At 39.3% G+C, this 17,830-nt stretch overlaps 1 long non-coding RNA gene across 1 annotated transcript; it reads left to right on the top strand.

Annotated features, from left to right (window-relative positions):
* Positions 1 to 3,379: 3,379 nt before the first annotated feature.
* Positions 3,380 to 9,137, top strand: LOC121949839. Its single transcript, XR_006106301.1, has 3 exons — positions 3,380 to 3,501; positions 4,195 to 4,311; positions 8,921 to 9,137. It is a non-coding gene; the product is annotated as an uncharacterized LOC121949839 (long non-coding RNA).
* The last annotated feature ends 8,693 nt before the right edge of the window (positions 9,138 to 17,830 follow it).

The raw sequence follows: 17,830 nt of genomic DNA, 5'->3' as shown, positions 1-17,830 counted from the left end.
ATAATTGAGATGGCATATTCATGCTAGTGACAGGACAAGCCTGCATGCTCTTCAACTCATTTAATTAGTAAATCTGTGAAATGCTGAAGAAGGAAGAGTTGAGCCAAAGAGTTTCAGCAGAGCATATTCTCTTATCTTATCTCAGGTTAGAGTTTAAAATCTAATAAATTCAGGGTGAGTGTGTGATATTGATTGAACGTTGAATGGTCTTTGGCAGTAGGCCATGAATTAAAAATTAAAGTAAAGCCCAAAATAAAAAAACATCAGAAACACATTTAGACTTCTCCTTCTTTTCTTATTCTTCTGATTCTTCTTCTCCTTCCCCAAGAGGAGTTGTTTTTAAATTTACAATGGTACTTGCAGCTGTGGCATTGATGATATTTAACCTTCCTCCACCTCCTCTACTCTTTAAGTATGAATAACTTTCATGATCAAAACATAAATTAGGATAATGTACAATAAAGACTGTAATGTAAATAAAATATGTTGAATAACTATTTTTGAATGTGTGCAGCAGCCTTTGTACTTAATAATCTAAACCAGCCATGTTAGTTTAGAAAAGAAATAAATGAACCTTCTGATAGACCTTTTTTTTCTCATGGAAAACCGTCGCCTCTGCTCGTACCCATAATATGTTCAAAATTGAACTCTACAAACTGCATTAAGTCTCCAACATTTACCCCAAATGCTGCACATCCACAGCAGAAACGCGCAGAAAACTATGCCTTCTGTCCATATTATAACAACATTTTTACACAAAGTAGCCTTTTTTGTTTTTAGTTGAATATTTTTGAAAACATTAATAGGATATCTGTAGCCCTCTGCTGGCTGACAGAAGAAATGCAAATGCAGCACTGTTTTACGATGGTTTTTTTTTTTTTTGTCTGGTTGGGGGGGGGGGGGGCTAAGAGGGCAGACCCACCTCTGATTGCATGCACAAATGGTTTCTTTAAATCTGCGGTAAAGGGATAAACCACAGGATCTATGAGACATTAAAGTAATTGAAAACCTGTCTTAACCAGTAATTGTCTTTGAGTAATATTGGATTTCTTTATCCTTCATCAAATCCGAATTTTCTTATGGTCTTCTCATTTTCCAGTTTAGGGTTCAAACTCCCATGCATACAGAAAACTGCACTTTTTGGCTCTGCCTTCCCTCTTCAATATTTGTGGGAGGTTACGAGGGTGCCTCATATAGTAAAGTTACATTCAACATTTTCAGAGGTCAAGTGGTTTACCATGAAGTGCCTGGTGTTGCACTTCTCAGCCAGGCAGCAGGAGGATAATAACAGCAGAATTTATCAGTATAATCAATATAAATATCCAAAAAAGTATTTTACTGTGGTATCATGATAAAAACAATATGCAGTAAATCAAAAAATATATAGATTTCAATGCATTAAATTGACAATTTAAACAGACTTTTGCCGGTTTGGATCAATGCAAATATTGTTTAAATCTTAATAAGTGGCCCACTTTCTGCAGGGTGTAACATAAAAACAGATATGGAATTAAAAATGAAAGCCATGGAGTAAATAAGCTGAGAAAATTGCGCTGCAAAAGGTAATAATACAGTAGGGTCTCTTTAAATGACTTTTCTTGCCCCATATTATATAATTATAAATTCTGCCCCACTTTAATGACCTTGTAAAAGTCAAATAAATATAACAAAGCACCCTATTTCAGCTGAGGCCTCCCTCTGTGATAACAGCAGCACTCTAACTAAACTTTATCGCTTCTTTCTCAAACACTGCTCTGAGTCTGTGGAGCACTGTCATCGTGTATTTATACACATGGTGGTTATATGACCATAAAGCGTGGAGAGACCAAACAAACCATCTGTTTGGCAGTAAAACTGAAGGACAGCCATGATATTCAGGGCAATGACGTGCATCCCATCGCTTTTCCAGACCTCAGCTTTTGCTCTTAATGATTAAAAGCGCCGACTAATTTAGAGTTTTTATAATCAAACTAAACTTGTCGTGCATGTGCTGGAGTAGCAATCTAACTTTTTTGGTTTTGGTCCCACAGCAGATCAGGCCAAATCCCTAATACTGGATGTTTAATGTGGTAAGCCTGTCTGAAGTCGTCATGATGCCTGTGCCCGTCCCTGGACGTCATGCTCATTGGGTAAGAGGCTTTGAAATATTAGGAACAGTCAGATAGTCCCGTAGTCACAGTAGCTGAGGACTCCAGCATGACAGGCCGCGTCGAAAGGCCTAATCCCAGTTTCCACTTGCACCGATCCATCAATCTGTAATGATTCATAATGCTATAATCTGCTTCCCCTCTCCCTGTCTCTGTCTCGCTCTGTCTATAAAAAGGTTGGATAATACTTTTTATATCTTTCTTTTAAAGATACATGAGTCATTATCTTTTGAATTATTTATCAGTACATATATGACAGAAATAAAATTGTTGTGTTGCTGCCGCCTGTGGCAAACAAGTGCAGAATGCTTTTAAATTATGGATCTAGTCATCCTTTCTTGAATTATGGAACCGCTGGAGTTTTTGCGCAGAGCAATTGTTGTAGTTGTTAAGATATTCCAAAAACGAGACAGAAACTTCTATGTTACTTTCTGCTGTTTTTATCTTAATCTTATTCAGTTACTTATTCATTCCACAGTTTCTCACTCCATGAAATGGGTAAAGTTTATCTCTTTTGATCAATAAAAAACACCAAGTATCAAGGGGGGAAAGTTTCACCAATGTTCTGTCAGAACGTATTAGATGACCCTGAAATCTGTTCCAAAAATACCGTAATATTCCAAACAAATAACAGGATTTTCTCCTCGCTCAGCTTTATGAGTTTGTGTCAAGGCTCCCATCCTTCAATATTCTATAAGAGGAAGCACATAAAGGGCCAGCCATCCTTCTTTGAGTGAATTAAAAAGAAAACTCCCTAAAGATAAAAATGAAGACGGATTCCTTTAATATCTTTGTCATAACACAACCAGGACACCTTGCCCTCAGCCTGCACTCCTCATAGATATTGTCCAGTCAAAAATGATTACAGCGTTCTGGTAAGCAAGGCCATTGAGGGGATAAGGGACCAGCTGTCAGTTCTCACAGGGCATCGGGACAATCAATCATTTGTTGTGAGGGTGTAACAGAATGCTGGAGGGAAAGAAGTTCAGGGCTGAGACTTTTGATTGTGACACTGAGCAATTTCCAGTCATAGTAAATGTAACCCAGTGACAATACAGGGTTGGAAGAAATCAATGTATTAAAAGCGTGTAATGTCCCTTTACAGACAGTGAACGCTTAGCCAATCAAGAACGATAGTCCCTCCCCTAGCTGAACTTGATTGACAGGTCACGACGTCATTGCGTGATCCTGCGTGTGCGTATGTGAGGAAAAGAGAGGAAAGGAGTCCACGTACGTGATGGCGAGTAGATAAAAGTAGATAAAAGTATCAACAAGTGAACGAACCAACGCAGAAGGCAAGCTAAGGAGAACCGGGAGCTTGGGGGAAAAGTCCAAAAAACCTCTATTTATTTCGGTAAGCTAGCGAGTTACATGATGCTAACGTTGCTAGTTGCCGGTGCAGTGCTACATTGTTTGCACGTTTTTGAGTGTTGTGGGGATGTTTTTTGCCGCAGCGCTGTGGTTATTGATTGTTGATAGTGTTTAAAGCATTAAGCTGTTAATTAGCAGCCCTAATACAACTCAGAGTAGTAACCCGATGCTCAAGCGAGCCGAGTAGGGCTGCATTATAGAGAAGGTAACAAAAAATACCAAGTTGTATTTCATGGTGATTTTATTGTTAATTTTAGTGTGAAATGTGTTTGAATTTTGCTGTGAGTAGATATACGATTTTATATTTTTGATGTGTGTCATAGTATGAGCATTGCAAACATAAGCAAAGCTGTTTGAAGCATGTACTGCCTACCCTTTGTCCTAATATAGGATAAAGTATATCCTGATGCTACTGCAGATGGTTTGTACAGGCTGTTATTGAATTAGTACTACAGTGTATGATGGTATATGCTGGTTCTACTGTATGGTCATTCAGAAATTGAACAGAGACCTAAAGCTTTGAATTAGAGGGTGATAAATAGCTCTGAACATGTTATCATTGAGTATTATACAGCATGTGGTGCTTGGTGTTACATGGTTATTATGCTTTAGTCGGGTTATTGTACAACATATAGATATATAGAGTACAATCTTTAAGTCCTGTTTGCAAAAACAGGTCAGGTCTTATGGACAGAGCGAGAACCACTCAGAAGATCCCTTTCCATTGATGGCGAGCCTCCCAGTGTGATCCTGACAGGAAGTAGAACCGACCCGTCACATACTTCACCTGGAGGTAAGACGGTGCCAGTCGCCTGGACTGCGACACACATTCATCCAAGAGTGCATACTCTTTCAAAACTGCAGACTCTTTTATTTTAAAGGGCCCAATTTATTTATTTTTTTTTGTCATGCCTGTTTATGCAAATGTGTTTCAACTTGTTGCTTGCAAATTCATGCATGTAAAAGTTACTGTTCTTAACTGACCTCACCTGGTACTTTTGTTTATGGGCGTAGTCTATATCACTTAGCTCCTCCCATACCTAGCACAGTGTTACTTGTTTATAGTAGGTTGCACAGTTACATAACCAGAAAATAATTTAGTTTTAAAGAAAAACAGCAAGAGCTTTGGATTGTCCTGAGTAAAAAGGACACAATATGTATCCGATGAATTATTAAAATGCCATGTTTTCAATTATTTGATCACCAGAAATGGAGTTCCCGAGATCAGAGTCACAAAATTTTGCATATAAAACCAAAACTACCACAAACTGTCTCAGTATCCCACAGCATGTGAGTAAATTTGAGTGAGCTGACCCTTTAAGGGGGAGCTAGGAGTAACCATTGTTGGCAATGTTGTTCAGATATTTAGATCTAGTAAATGCCATCATCTCTTTTCTCATTTTAATTATTTTTTCTCATTTATTTTTATCATTTGTTCATGTCATAAAAATACATGATGGCTATTTGTAAATCAACCCAGTAGTCCCACAGGGCTTACATTTACAGTTAACTCAAATCCAAAACATCTTTTATTGAAGCCACTTGGACCAAACACAAAAACCAGCTCTCCACAGCACTTAAAAAACAATTTCTTAGCATACAACTAATGCTTCTCACCATTCCACACTGTTGATGTGGTTGAAAACGTCCTCTTAGGGTGCGAACAGAGTGGAAGATGTTAAGTCTTATTCTCCACTGTAATTCACGTATGACACACACAGGACAAAAAGAGTGAGGTTACCCTCTAGAAAACAAGCCTCTTCCTGGCCACAAGAATGTGAGTGAGCAGCGTGTTTTCAATTATACAAAACCAGCTTGACCATAGGTTGCTTCATTTAGCTGCCTGTCTTGGAGTCTCCATAATACTCTTCAATGAATCACAGTTTAGAAAATAAAACACGTCTCTGTTCGACCACTGCTAATCAGACAGCCAGAGAGGCTTGTCACAACTTTCTAATTTTAAGATCAAGCTGACTGCAGATTACTGGAGTTTTATCCAGAAATAGGCTCCCACCCCTCAAGCAAAATGTATATTTTTGTGGGCTCTGACAAAACAAAACTCCACAGTAACAATTATGAAATCTGCACTACAGTATCATTGTATACTGTGGTGGCAAAACAGTGAATTATGTCAGTGAGACAGCCCCTTGGATGTTTGAGACATCTTGTATTGACATCAAAAAATAAATTACATACATAAAATTTGTTTGAATGGCATATTTCATCATCATTCTCCATAAAACATGTGGGAGGCAACAACAAATGATTATGAACATCTGTAATCATGGGGATAAAGTTTGGTGGTTTTCACTTGGTGACAAAATTCTTAAAGTTCTCTGGATTGTGGTTTACCAAGCCTCCCAAAAGACACATAAGCCCAACAAATCTTTCCCAGGCTCTCTGTGTGCCAGATAGAGATTTGCTTAATTATTCCTCATATGAAGGGTCCGGTGAGCACAATGTGTTATTATGCTCATCCGCTGGGTGCTGGTTTTCATATTGTGCCCCCTTGCACTCAACTTTTTAAGAATCTGTAATTTCCCCCGGGTCTCTTGAACATGGCTGTCAGTTTGACTCTGGTTCATAGTTGGGAAAGTGGCCACCCTCTCCTAGGCAGACATCTCATACCCGCTTGCCTTTGGCTCGAAGACAGCGGGCTCCCAGTTCCCAGTCCAGCTTCCTGCTCTCCATGGAGGGCCCAGCTCGGTGTGCAGCCTGGGAATAGAGGTTGAGAGGTTGGAGGGGGGACAGAGAGGAGGGAGAGGAGGCGAGGAGGGAGAGGAGGCTGCGGGGAGAAGAAGGGGGCACATTTGAAGGGATATTTCCTTTCACGGCTTCCGCTCCTCTCGTTTTCTCCTTATTATCAGGATGTCTGGTGCCAGACCTCCAGCCTGATCCAGCTGAGGTGAGAGATGAGATACAAAGTGTAGACTAAAAACTGAAAGTGGCAGTTGATCATTTTAAGATGAGGGGAAAATGCCAGCTCTTGTAGTGAGGGCTGCTTTTGATTAAGTTTTCCGTAGCTCTTCCACCAGGAGAGGTTAAAGAAAGAGGCCCCTTTACTTTTGAAAAAAAAAAAAAAAAAAACACAAACAAGTTATTTATTCATCAGCCCACCCTCCTCTTCCTAAAAGTCCTCTAGAATAATCCCTAATTCTTCATCGGCAGCTTATTCCTCTTCACATCTCAGTATGTGTTGCACCTCCTTGACTTTAACTGCCTTACAATTCACAGAGACCCACAAAGGCCTCTCTGCACCTCTACTCCCACACTCCCACACTCCCACAGCCTTGAAGGCAGATAGAGGTTTATCTGATGTTTAATTTACAGTGCACACTGCAGCTATACATCTACCAGCAGGCCACTGCCCTCATCCACCAAGCCGCAACCTTTGCTGGCAGCCTGTGATGAGTTGTGCAGCCACAGCCAGCACTTTTATACACTGCCAAAAATAGAGAATAAAATTGTGCTATAGGCAAAGCAAAGTCTGCAGGGCTGCTGAGAGACTGAGTGGTTTCTCTACCACGGGGGATCCACAGCACAGTGGGACAGAGAGAGCTTCAAGCACACACAGAGACATTCCAGACGTGCACTCGCATCACTACGGAAACCGTCAAGCTCACTTCTCCTCAGGTTTCATCTTTCTCAACATGAGCAGTGACTGATTTGATATAACAGTTCAAACTCAACAAGACATTTGCTAAATTACATTACTATTTGTGATTTAAAGTGATATAAGTGATTTAAAGTTGTAATCTTAAAGATTTCAGTTTTAGCTGTTGAAATTGTAACAGTAGGTGCAGTTGAATACTCCAACCACTGCAAACACTCTCTGAACACCTACTTTTTTTCAGAAATGCAACAGAGAAGCAGTAAGAAAAAAGATAGAAAATGACTGCTGTATTGTTTTGTAAATGCATTTTTGATGACAAATGCATTGCATTTCTTTTGTCTTTTTCACAGTAAAAATCACATCATGTTTCAAAAGTTGAATGGTATAAAGGGGCAGTAGGATTCTTCCTTTTGCATCAGCAATAACTCAATCATAATGACATATTTGGCCTATGTTATATGCAGTGCAAAAATGTGTGATAGTGCTAGAGAAATGAACAGTGAATCATTATACTGCCTTTATGCTGCTTCTGAAACTAAGAGCATATTTCAAAAACTAAATAATGTACTTAGTTCAAATAATTTTTCAAGTGTATTACAAAAAAAAATGTTGTTTTTTTTCATTTTGTAAAAACCATAGTTTGAGCAACTATTATGGCTGACTGACACACATAACATCTTAACTAAAGTTATACAGATTTCAGGGATATGAGGCAATAAGTAAAAATACCAATGAAGGCACTGGTTGACCATTGCTATTGCAGAGTTCAAAGGGTTAACATGCAGTGGCTCTGCTACAGCATAAGGAGAGTAAACAATAAAGTTGTTAAATGTGATAAAATTGTGCTAAATAACATGCATGTGTCCTTTCCTGTGTGCATACAGTTGGTAGCCAATCTGAATCCAGCGTGACAATGGCAGACCCCACCACTATACCAATAAAATCTACTTCACAGAGGTAGAGGTACTAAATGACTCTGAATATACTTGATGGCCACTGCAAAAAAAAGAAAGAAAAAAAGACAACCATAGAATCAAAAATGGGGTTTGATTTCAGCATTATAACTTTAAATTACTTTATGATGCTTGCTTCGCTGTGATTCAAAGATAGTAACAGTAGCATTGCAGGAGTAAGCGCTGCCAGATCTAATCTTACTCTCAGACCGTGTGCACTGACATTTCAAATGGAGCCGCTCCATGCATTTCTTTGGCAAATGGTTTTCTTTCAAGTTAGAACTTAAGCTTCACTGCTCTGCATTCGCTGCTCTGTATTAGAATGGATTATATGTTAAATCAAAAGTGACTCTCAGGAAAACAACAGAGAGAACCTGCTGACAGCCTGTGTATAGACAAATAAAGACTTTATTGACCCAGTCCCTTTTACAGTCCACTTGGAGGCTTTAGAAAGGGCTTTTCTCTCTGGGCAACGTTAATGAGGTTTACCAAACTCTGCTACCCAAAGGTATTGTGGTCTCCTGTACAGCTGAGAGACTCTACTACTTGAATATATGTGATTATTAAAATCTTATGGGGAGTTTAGAGGATGGGGTTATCATGTCTGGGCTAGATGGCATCAGCCGCAAGACAACAAACATCATTCTGATGTGGTGTACAATACATTAACCTGTGATACATTGATGTATGACCGTTTTACAGCACAGCTTCTGCTAAACGCTGAAGTGTATGTTTACGTTGATCATAATCAGTGATATTTCTGCAGCCAGTCTGGTTTGCCCTTTGCCATAAGTCACTGTCATACATGTGGGCTGTTTGTCCCTGAATATACACAGGTGGAAAAGCTCACACTCCAAGAGTCATATTGAAGCAGCACAAGCGGAACAACACTGAGACGGTGATATTTTGCAAGAGGTGCACTGACGGGGCTGCGCAGAGGAGAGAGAGACAGAGAGAGAGAGAGAGAGAGAAACTGGAGAGGGCGCTCATTATGCTGCCTTGACCTCTGAGGTCAGGGACAGGAAGGAAGCCGGCGGACACAGCGCCAAACTGGAGCAGAGGTATTTTTCTGTTTTTAAACCAGCCGCAGATAATGAGATTTATTGTTTTCTGCAGGAACGATCTCTGAACATCTCTTCATACTTCATTATTTCAAGGCAGCGTTTATATATTCAGGTTAGCAGTTTTTGAGAAACTGTGCAAGAATTCTCCATAAAATGTATTATATGGTATGAAAGAGGTCATTCTCCCACCACTGTTTATAATGTTGGAAGGACCTGCAGGGAATATGTAGCTGAATAAATCATTTGAGGACAATTATAAAACAGGACTTCTTTGAGGCTGACAGAACTCTCTAGATTCAGGTTAGCTGACTTCACTGAAAAAGCAAATGTACAGTACAAGATGCTCAGATCTGATAAAGAAGACAGGAAAAAACAGCTCAGCACTGTAGTTTTTAGCAAATGTTACTTGAACTGAAGCAAATTGTTTATTTGCCAGCAGATTGTATTTCAGCAGCAGATTCAATTTGGTGAATATTGAGTATTTATGGAAGCAGGAGAGTGTATGTGGGATTTATATAAAATAAATTACAGGCCCCACATTTATTAGGCTGGAGCTTTTTTTCTTTTTAAACCTTTTGAGCAGTGGAGCTCTGTGGCACAGAGGAATAAAACACATATTCTTATCATGTCTGTCAAACCAGTCACCAGAAAATATGTTGGCATTATATGTTTCTGAAAACTATGGATACGTTACATAGGCGTTATTAGTGCATATCACTTTAGAAACATTGATGTGATACGTGTGAAATGTTCCAGTGTAACATATTTCATGGTTTGCAGAATAGAAACATACAATGCCAACATTTTCATCTGGCAACATAGCTGTCTCTGTGCATCAAATCTGATGAAAATATACAATATCGCCAGAATTATCTTTTTAGTTTTTTTAATTTCCCAAAAGAGGCACATTAGAAAACTGTAAAGTCAAATATGTCTCTGGATAAATATATAAAAATATCAGTGCAAAGCGAAACTACATGTTTGCTGCTCTTACTTGTGGTACTACATAAAGAGCCTGGGGATCAGCAGGCTGTACGCGCAGTGACTTACAGTACAGAGTCATTGCAAATGTCTTAGAAACATCCACTTCTTGAACTGAATGTCTGTTTTTTATTGCCCACAGTTGTGAATAAATGAATGTAAACTGGTTGCACCTCCCATGAGACCTGACAAGCAAGTCATTAAATGTGATGAAGCTTTGCTGGAAGGACGGAGGGGAAAAACGTGGAAGGGACAGAGAGGGGAGGGCTGGAGAAGCGAAGGAGGAAAGGAGTGGAAAGAGGGAGGATTCAGTCTGGAGAGAGAAAACACTTTAGTTTAATTAAGACTAATGTGCACTGGGTGAGAGTCATCATGTTTAGGGAGGACTGGTGGGGGGAGCTCAGCCCAACAGGAGAGCATGGCGGTAGAGTTTCACAGCAGATGAGGCATGGCCTGATGTAATACAGTGTTTGATACCTACTGTGTTGATCATGTTTTGCCACATCCAGCAGGATGAGGCCAGTAGATATAATGGAGGGCAATTCAGACTGTTTTAACAGGACACATTTCCACAATAAATACACTTTGATTACTAAAAAAAATGCATGTATTTGATATTTAAAGACATTTCTCTGTCTTTCGAAGCTATCCAAAGAACACATTTCTAATCACTGGGTGTATGTTTAATGATGCAAAAACATTATATGTGAAGCTTTTTTTCTTTGATCTTCATATAACCACAAGCTCTGTCTGCAGCTGATGAATTACCAAACTCCAAACAGGTCAGGGTGAAAGGGCGCGACTGTACAGTTATCAAACTTGTGGTAATTGTTATAATGATATAATGATTTCAAATTGTAATGGATACATACAAAATCTTATTATTAACATTTGGCTCTAAGTGAAGCCAACAAAAATCCAAATCTCTGTGAAAATCACGTACAAAGAGACTTTCCAACAGTAATGTCCTCATGATTATGAACTGCTGTGGAAATGCACACACTGACTACAGTGCCAACAATGGAATGGTTACTGTTGAACACTTTCTATGTACATTTTTGTCTCAATTGTAGTATCATAGTTGACGTTAAACACAGGAAAGCCAGCGCGAAGTTTGAGGTCCCAAGATTCAACACATCTCTGTGAACTTGAATTCAGCCATGAATTAACAATCCCTCCTTTGCTGGTGATAGTTCATTAGAAATTAATTCAGATATGTACACTATGTTGTTAATGTGGACATTGCTGTGAAATAAGGGCCATGAATGAAATACCAAAGAATGCATGAAGGGCCAAACCAGACTTTTCCCATAGGCTTACAGTGAGAAAGAGATGTCTGTTAATCAGTAGATACTTTTTGAGCATCACAGCATCCTGCAAAATCACTCATTTCACCATCAGGATGTGGCACTTTCCATCCGATCACATTGTGAAAGTCCAGAAGAGCCACCAATTAAATTGTTTTATCCCCATTCAAGTTAGCTGGGCGCTAAACCTCAAGCAGACAGCTTGGCTGGTTGAAGTTAGTTGCTCAGTAGGCAAAGACTCTAATGTGCTTCCTCAAAGGGCCCAGTGATGCAGACAATCTGGGCAATTTTACACCTGGCATGTCGAAAATTTTGGCTTTATGCACCACTGAGAAACTTTAGGAATAACAAGGGCCCCGTCTCCAACAATTTATCCAGTTCTCTTTATACATCTACGCTAAAAAAAGTCTCAGTTATTAGCATGGCTGTGAACTTGTAGTTTTGACCATACTCTTCTGGATGGAGACACTTTGATCAAGCACTGTATATACATCTCTGCTGACTAAAGTTCACATGTGTGTTGAAAGTAGTTGATTTTATCTGTGGGTGCTGTCACTACGTATTGTGTAGCTGCAGAGATATTGTCAGTAACTATTTACGTACTTCACAATCTCATTTTTTTCCTCTGTGGTGCCTCTGACCAGCACCATCTCTAACATCTTGAGGTTTTTTTATAACACAGACAAAAGAAAAACTAAAGTTAGTTTACAAATGTGGCAAAATTTATTTCCTTTATTTAATCTTTTCCCTACCCACTTACTCTATTTCCTGGTCACAGGGGGCTGGACTCGGTCCCAGCATGCATTTGGTGGACAGTCAGGTTTTGGCAAAATTTGATTTAAGCAGTTTGAGGTCTGGATTTTATTGCAGTCTGTGTCTAAACAGACAGTGAAACTTGCGTAACAACTTCCTCCAGACCTCTTCAGAGACAGTAATTTAGTAATGGATTTACAGACATGTCCTTAAATCATGTAAATTGTTTTTAAATCTGCTCTTTCATTAAATCCACCATGTTTTACACAATTATGGGAATGTGTGACTAATGCCTGTGATGGGTTCATCTCATTCAAATTCCTCCAAAAATCTGACCACTTAAAAGACAAAGGTACAATGTAAACAACAACAAACAAACATGGTTCAGGATTAATTACAAGGTGATCAGAGTGGTCAACACATATATACACAGACACACACATCAGCTGGTGGGAGGCAGCCCAGGCGAGATGTGGAGACCAAACAGCTGCTCTTGTGTATCACCTTACCACACCAAAAAGATGTCTATGTAGATACAGTCAGAGAGGAAATGTCACGTTTCCCCACAGAATGTTAATTGAGCTACCAAAACAAATACCTTTAGAGCCAGAACAACACACAGGAATGCTTTAATGAGCCACTACTCCCTTCCTTTTAATAAAGGAGATGAAATAATGAAATTAAAGTTATTGTGGTGTGTATAGTCATTAATCTGTTCTGGAAGACAGAGATACAGAATCATTGGTTTGTTTATTTTGATCCACAGACACAATATTTTAATGGAGTACAATCTTCGCAATTACTGCAACCTAGAAAATCTGGCCTTTATTTCATAATGCATTATATTTTGAAATCATTATCCCAAATATTCTATCCACTTTCAATTCCACCCACTTACACAAATTGCAACTAACAACCCGTCAAAGTGTACTGATTAATGATATTCTGCAGCAGATGAGGCCATTATACAAAGAAATAATTACTTTCTATTTAAGTTTCAGTTATTTAGTTTGCAATGTTTAGCAATTTACAGACTGCAAAGATGTTTCCTCAACATGAATTTACACACACACACACATTATCTAAATGATTCAGCATCAGTTATTGGCTAACGTCAGCCCTTCTGATCTGAGAGGTTCCAACTTGTCTGCATCTGTCAGTAGCTGTAATACAATCTCCTCATTGAAATACGAAGCATGATAAAAATATTCATATTGTCTTTTTGTGGCTGTCTTTCCCATTGAGTCAGCACTGATCTGTATCCTGCCAGCAGAGATGGGGTAACTAGAGGTCAGAGATCATGCTCTTATGGTCAGTGTATTGCTCATATCCTTGTTCCTACCTTTGACAAACCATTAGTCACATTAAGTATATCCACTGGGAGACTTATTGTCCATAGTGTCCATCTGTTAGTTTTTATAATGCAGTGTTGCTGCCCTACTAAATAAGTATGTACCCTGTAATTTGTATATTGCCTTTCTTGGTTTGTGTCCCTTGTATGAGTTCTTGTATGTAGGCTGTACTGCATGTGAGCATAGCTGAGTGAGAACTGGACTGAAAGTGAAGGGTAAATGTGCAGCAATTTGCTCCCCGAGGCCATGAAATTAAGCCGGTTACTCAAGACGGTCATTTTCGGTAAGTACCACGAAGAACTAAATACCTGCTTACAAACCGAACCAAACCCTCCTTTAAGTGCGTGACACGGTTAGTGGTCAGACCACAGAAGGAGTGAGCCACCCACCCAACATTCCCGTACACAGAAGAGAGTTGTTTTGATTGAAACTGTATTGCATGTGATGAAGGAATTATCCCTGAGACTGCACAAATCTGATTCCAGTAAAACAATGCGTCCTGCCATGAGGCCAGTGTAGTCATCCAAGTGTAGCATTTCCATCATTAGTCATCTACCTTGGAAAGCTTTGGTAGAGCTGTAAATCTTGTTTTGTGATAGTGTATGTTTATGTTTGATACACTGTACTTAAGTAATCAATATTAGTGAACAATTTAGAAAATAACTAAGTAGATTTACCCAAGAACCCCAATGAGGTAAAATTTAGAGGTACTTTTTATTTTCTTCTACTTAATGCTTCTACTCGCTTACAATTCAGGGGCAACAGTTGTACTTTTCACTTCACTGCATTTATTTGACAACTTAAGTTACTAGTTATTTATAAATTCTGATGTATTAGAGGTCTACTGTGTAGAATTTAGTGGCATCAAGCGATAAGGTTGCAGATTGCAACTTATTGAAATTAAAACTGTGCCAAGCATGTAGGAGACTGGTATATTGTGCTGCATTTATATAGCCCCTTTCTAGTCCTCCAGTCACTCAAAGCGCTTCTACACAGTCACATTCATCCATTCCCACATAGACGACATTCACACGGCGGCGGCCAATGCTACCACACAAGGTGCCACCTGCTCACCACATTCATACGCACTCACACACCGATGGCACAGCCGTTGGGGACATTTTGGGATTCAGTATCGTTTCTAAGGATACTGAATACTGATACATTCCTGCAAAAAAATATATACTTCAGTGAAAGTTCTGAGTACCTCTTCCTTCTTTATAAACTACAAATACTGCATCATTTTATACCATAAAACTTACATCAGCATGTTATGTAAGAATTGATACATTATTACGGAATATTACTACCTCTGTGTCTCTTAAGTCCAACCAGGATACCCACACACAGGGACATGAAACATGAGTGCAGCAGTACCCTCATCACTCTTGCTGCATTAGAGCCGGATCCCTGAGTTTAGCACTGCCCGGTTCTATGATTTCATTACAGATGCTTGATTCAATACTAACAACTCAGATGACTTCAGGTCAATTACTCAATGACAGTGCTGCAGGCAACACCATCAATCACCCACAACTAACCCTCATCACATCTCCCCTGTAGGCTCCACCGCAGCACAACCTGTTCTGTTCACTGTAACAGCACACTCCAGGTCCCTTTCCCCCCCTTTTGGGCTCAGCTTGCTTGATGCTGCACATACCACTCACTACAGTCTGAAGCATCAGCGCCAAGTGCACAGCTGCGAAAACAATCACTTCACATTTATACCCCATTTCTACTGGCTTAAAATCATTTTGTGCGTGTGGCTTTGCTTCTACCTGTGTATTCGCACAAGGAGGTCTGAGTGAGTTGTGTGATGGAGCGCTGAGAGAGAAAGCCATCAGATTGACAAGATAAGCTGGCTCAAGGTCAGACTGTACCTGTCACACAGAAATAGAGATGTTCAAGCAGACTCACACACAATGTAAGAAGATATAAAGAGTTTACAGTAATGGTAGCATGTTTGTGCGGCTGTACTTTAGCTAAATGACAATGTGTCAATGAGCTAACAACAATGACAATGTCAATGTAGTGACATTAGGCAGGTGTAAGGTTTACCATGATAGCCACCTTAGTTTAGCTTGTTAGAATGCTAACATTGCTAATCAGCACATAACAGTTGTGTTCAACATAAAGCCAACTTACTGCATACTACACACTCAGTCTGTATGTGTAGCCTACTGCGTACTGCCTACTTAACAATGCGTTATCAGCAAACTGTTCACAATGACATATACTCAAGCAATAGTCTAATCCACATCTCATGACAAAATTGGTCACAATATTTGTACCAATTATATTATTCAAGCAACCTCACAGTCCACCACTGGACAGTATGAAGAGCCACAATGCATTTTTTGAGGCTGTTGAGTATGTCCATCAAGTTCACACTGCATACTCAACAATTCTTGCTAAGTAGCTACATCATCATCTGAGGATTTCTTGCAGACCCAAATCCACATACTCTGCAGCTGGAACACACCAATTATTGAATTATTTAAGGCAAAGTACAGCTGAGGCGGATGGAAACGTCATTGGATATTTAGTCATAAATTAATATTTTGCATGGGCCAACAACTGTGATCTGAACCCAACCTGTACCCATGGACCCAACCAAAATGAATACACGTGGTATTATTGAATTTGGGACCTTAATCCAATTTGAGTCCTAGACTTTATATTTTATAAGGTTACTGAGCTCTAAAATTTCTACAACAAAATTAGTCAGGTAGCTGAACTCTAGTTATAAAGCAAAGTGTTGATCAAACAACAAATTTTACCTGGTGATGGTACTAGATGAAAGTCTACCTCATGATAGCACCAAAGGAAAGTCTGGTTTTCACCATAGTTGTACTGATCCTGTTGGAGGCATGCATTTCTGTGCAAAAATTCAGGGCAATCCATCCTGTAGCTGTTGAGATGTTTCAAATAAAGGGGATTAAAGGGAGTAGACAGAGTGAAGGAGACGATGACAGCCAAAGGGGTCAAATATAATCTCCATTAGTCTGTGAAAGAGCTCATATAGAAAGTCAGTAGCCTTAATTGCAACTTCAGTGATACTTAGGTCCATTAGAATATTGATCACTGTGTCAAATCAACTGAGGCAACATAAACATCAGCCTTGAAGTCTATTGAGTTCATATTGACATTTTATTGGGCTTGTGTGAGTAGCCCAGTTTACGCAAAATGTTTGAAAGTGTGTAAAATTATTTCAGTGTTTACACACCAGTCTCACAGACTGTAGCTCACCATTTCCATTCTTTTTCTCTGTAATATTATGTTTTATGATTAAATAAATGATTTCCTTTGTGAGACACAGAGCCACTTCCCAGCTCCCAGCAGGAGCTGCAGTTAAAGCTGAGGTAATGGCCTTGAACTGCAAGAGTCTCTGCAGCCTGAAACAGAGCCCCATGGTCACTTGCCCAGATTATTGAGCCATTACTACAGCTTAACTAGGAGAAGGAAGTGGAACCAAGCTCGCTTCAAAGGGATGGAAGTGAGCTGGTTGTAAACTGAAGTATTCCCTGTACAGTACTGAAAGAAAAATGTTTTTCAAGTGTGATTTTGCGTGATTGTCGCTGCTCTGCATCTCTATGTTTTCTCTCTATCTCAAGAAGACAGTTTCTAGGTTGAGGGAGATGAGAGGCAAAGACACAAAGAGCTGAGGAGGATGTAAAGGAAGAGGGACATGTGAAGAAAGGAGCAAAAGACCTTGGATTTACATAAGTGACTATTGTGGATAGGGCTGAGGATTTGCAGACACGCAAAGTGCACACATATGCACAAATAAACTCGAACAAAGACTCCGACAACTGAATGTGAGGGATGAGGGGCACGTTCAAGGCCTTGCCACTGCAGACAGCTCATCTGTTGTCCTCAGAGATAAGAGGAGGATTCAGTGCCAATGGGTCCAGAATTAGAGGCAGACTGTGTGTCTGTCTGCAGGCTGAACATTCAAGATTGAAATCTTTGAATAACTGCTTGGATGAAATGAGAAGCAATAACAGAAAAAGTGTATTCAAGGATTTGCTGGCAGTCATATACTGTAAACTCTTGGATGTTAAGGAGTTCAGAACTGACAGTATTGCAGTAAATGGATGGTATACATTTAAATTGAAATTTAAAGCAAATTTAAAGTGTGTGCATAATACACTAAATATAAAATTTTAAAAAAAACTATAATAAATACAATAAGGAAAATATAAATAGCATTTTCATGTTTTAAAATGCATGCTTATTGCCAACATTTAAATAAAAATTGTTTAGTAAGTTTTGTCCTCATGAACATA

Source organism: Plectropomus leopardus, chromosome 11 (genome assembly GCF_008729295.1).
Source record: "Plectropomus leopardus isolate mb chromosome 11, YSFRI_Pleo_2.0, whole genome shotgun sequence".
NCBI classification, from domain to species: Eukaryota; Metazoa; Chordata; class Actinopteri; order Perciformes; family Serranidae; genus Plectropomus; species Plectropomus leopardus.
This window is presented reverse-complemented; position numbering and strand designations above follow the sequence as displayed.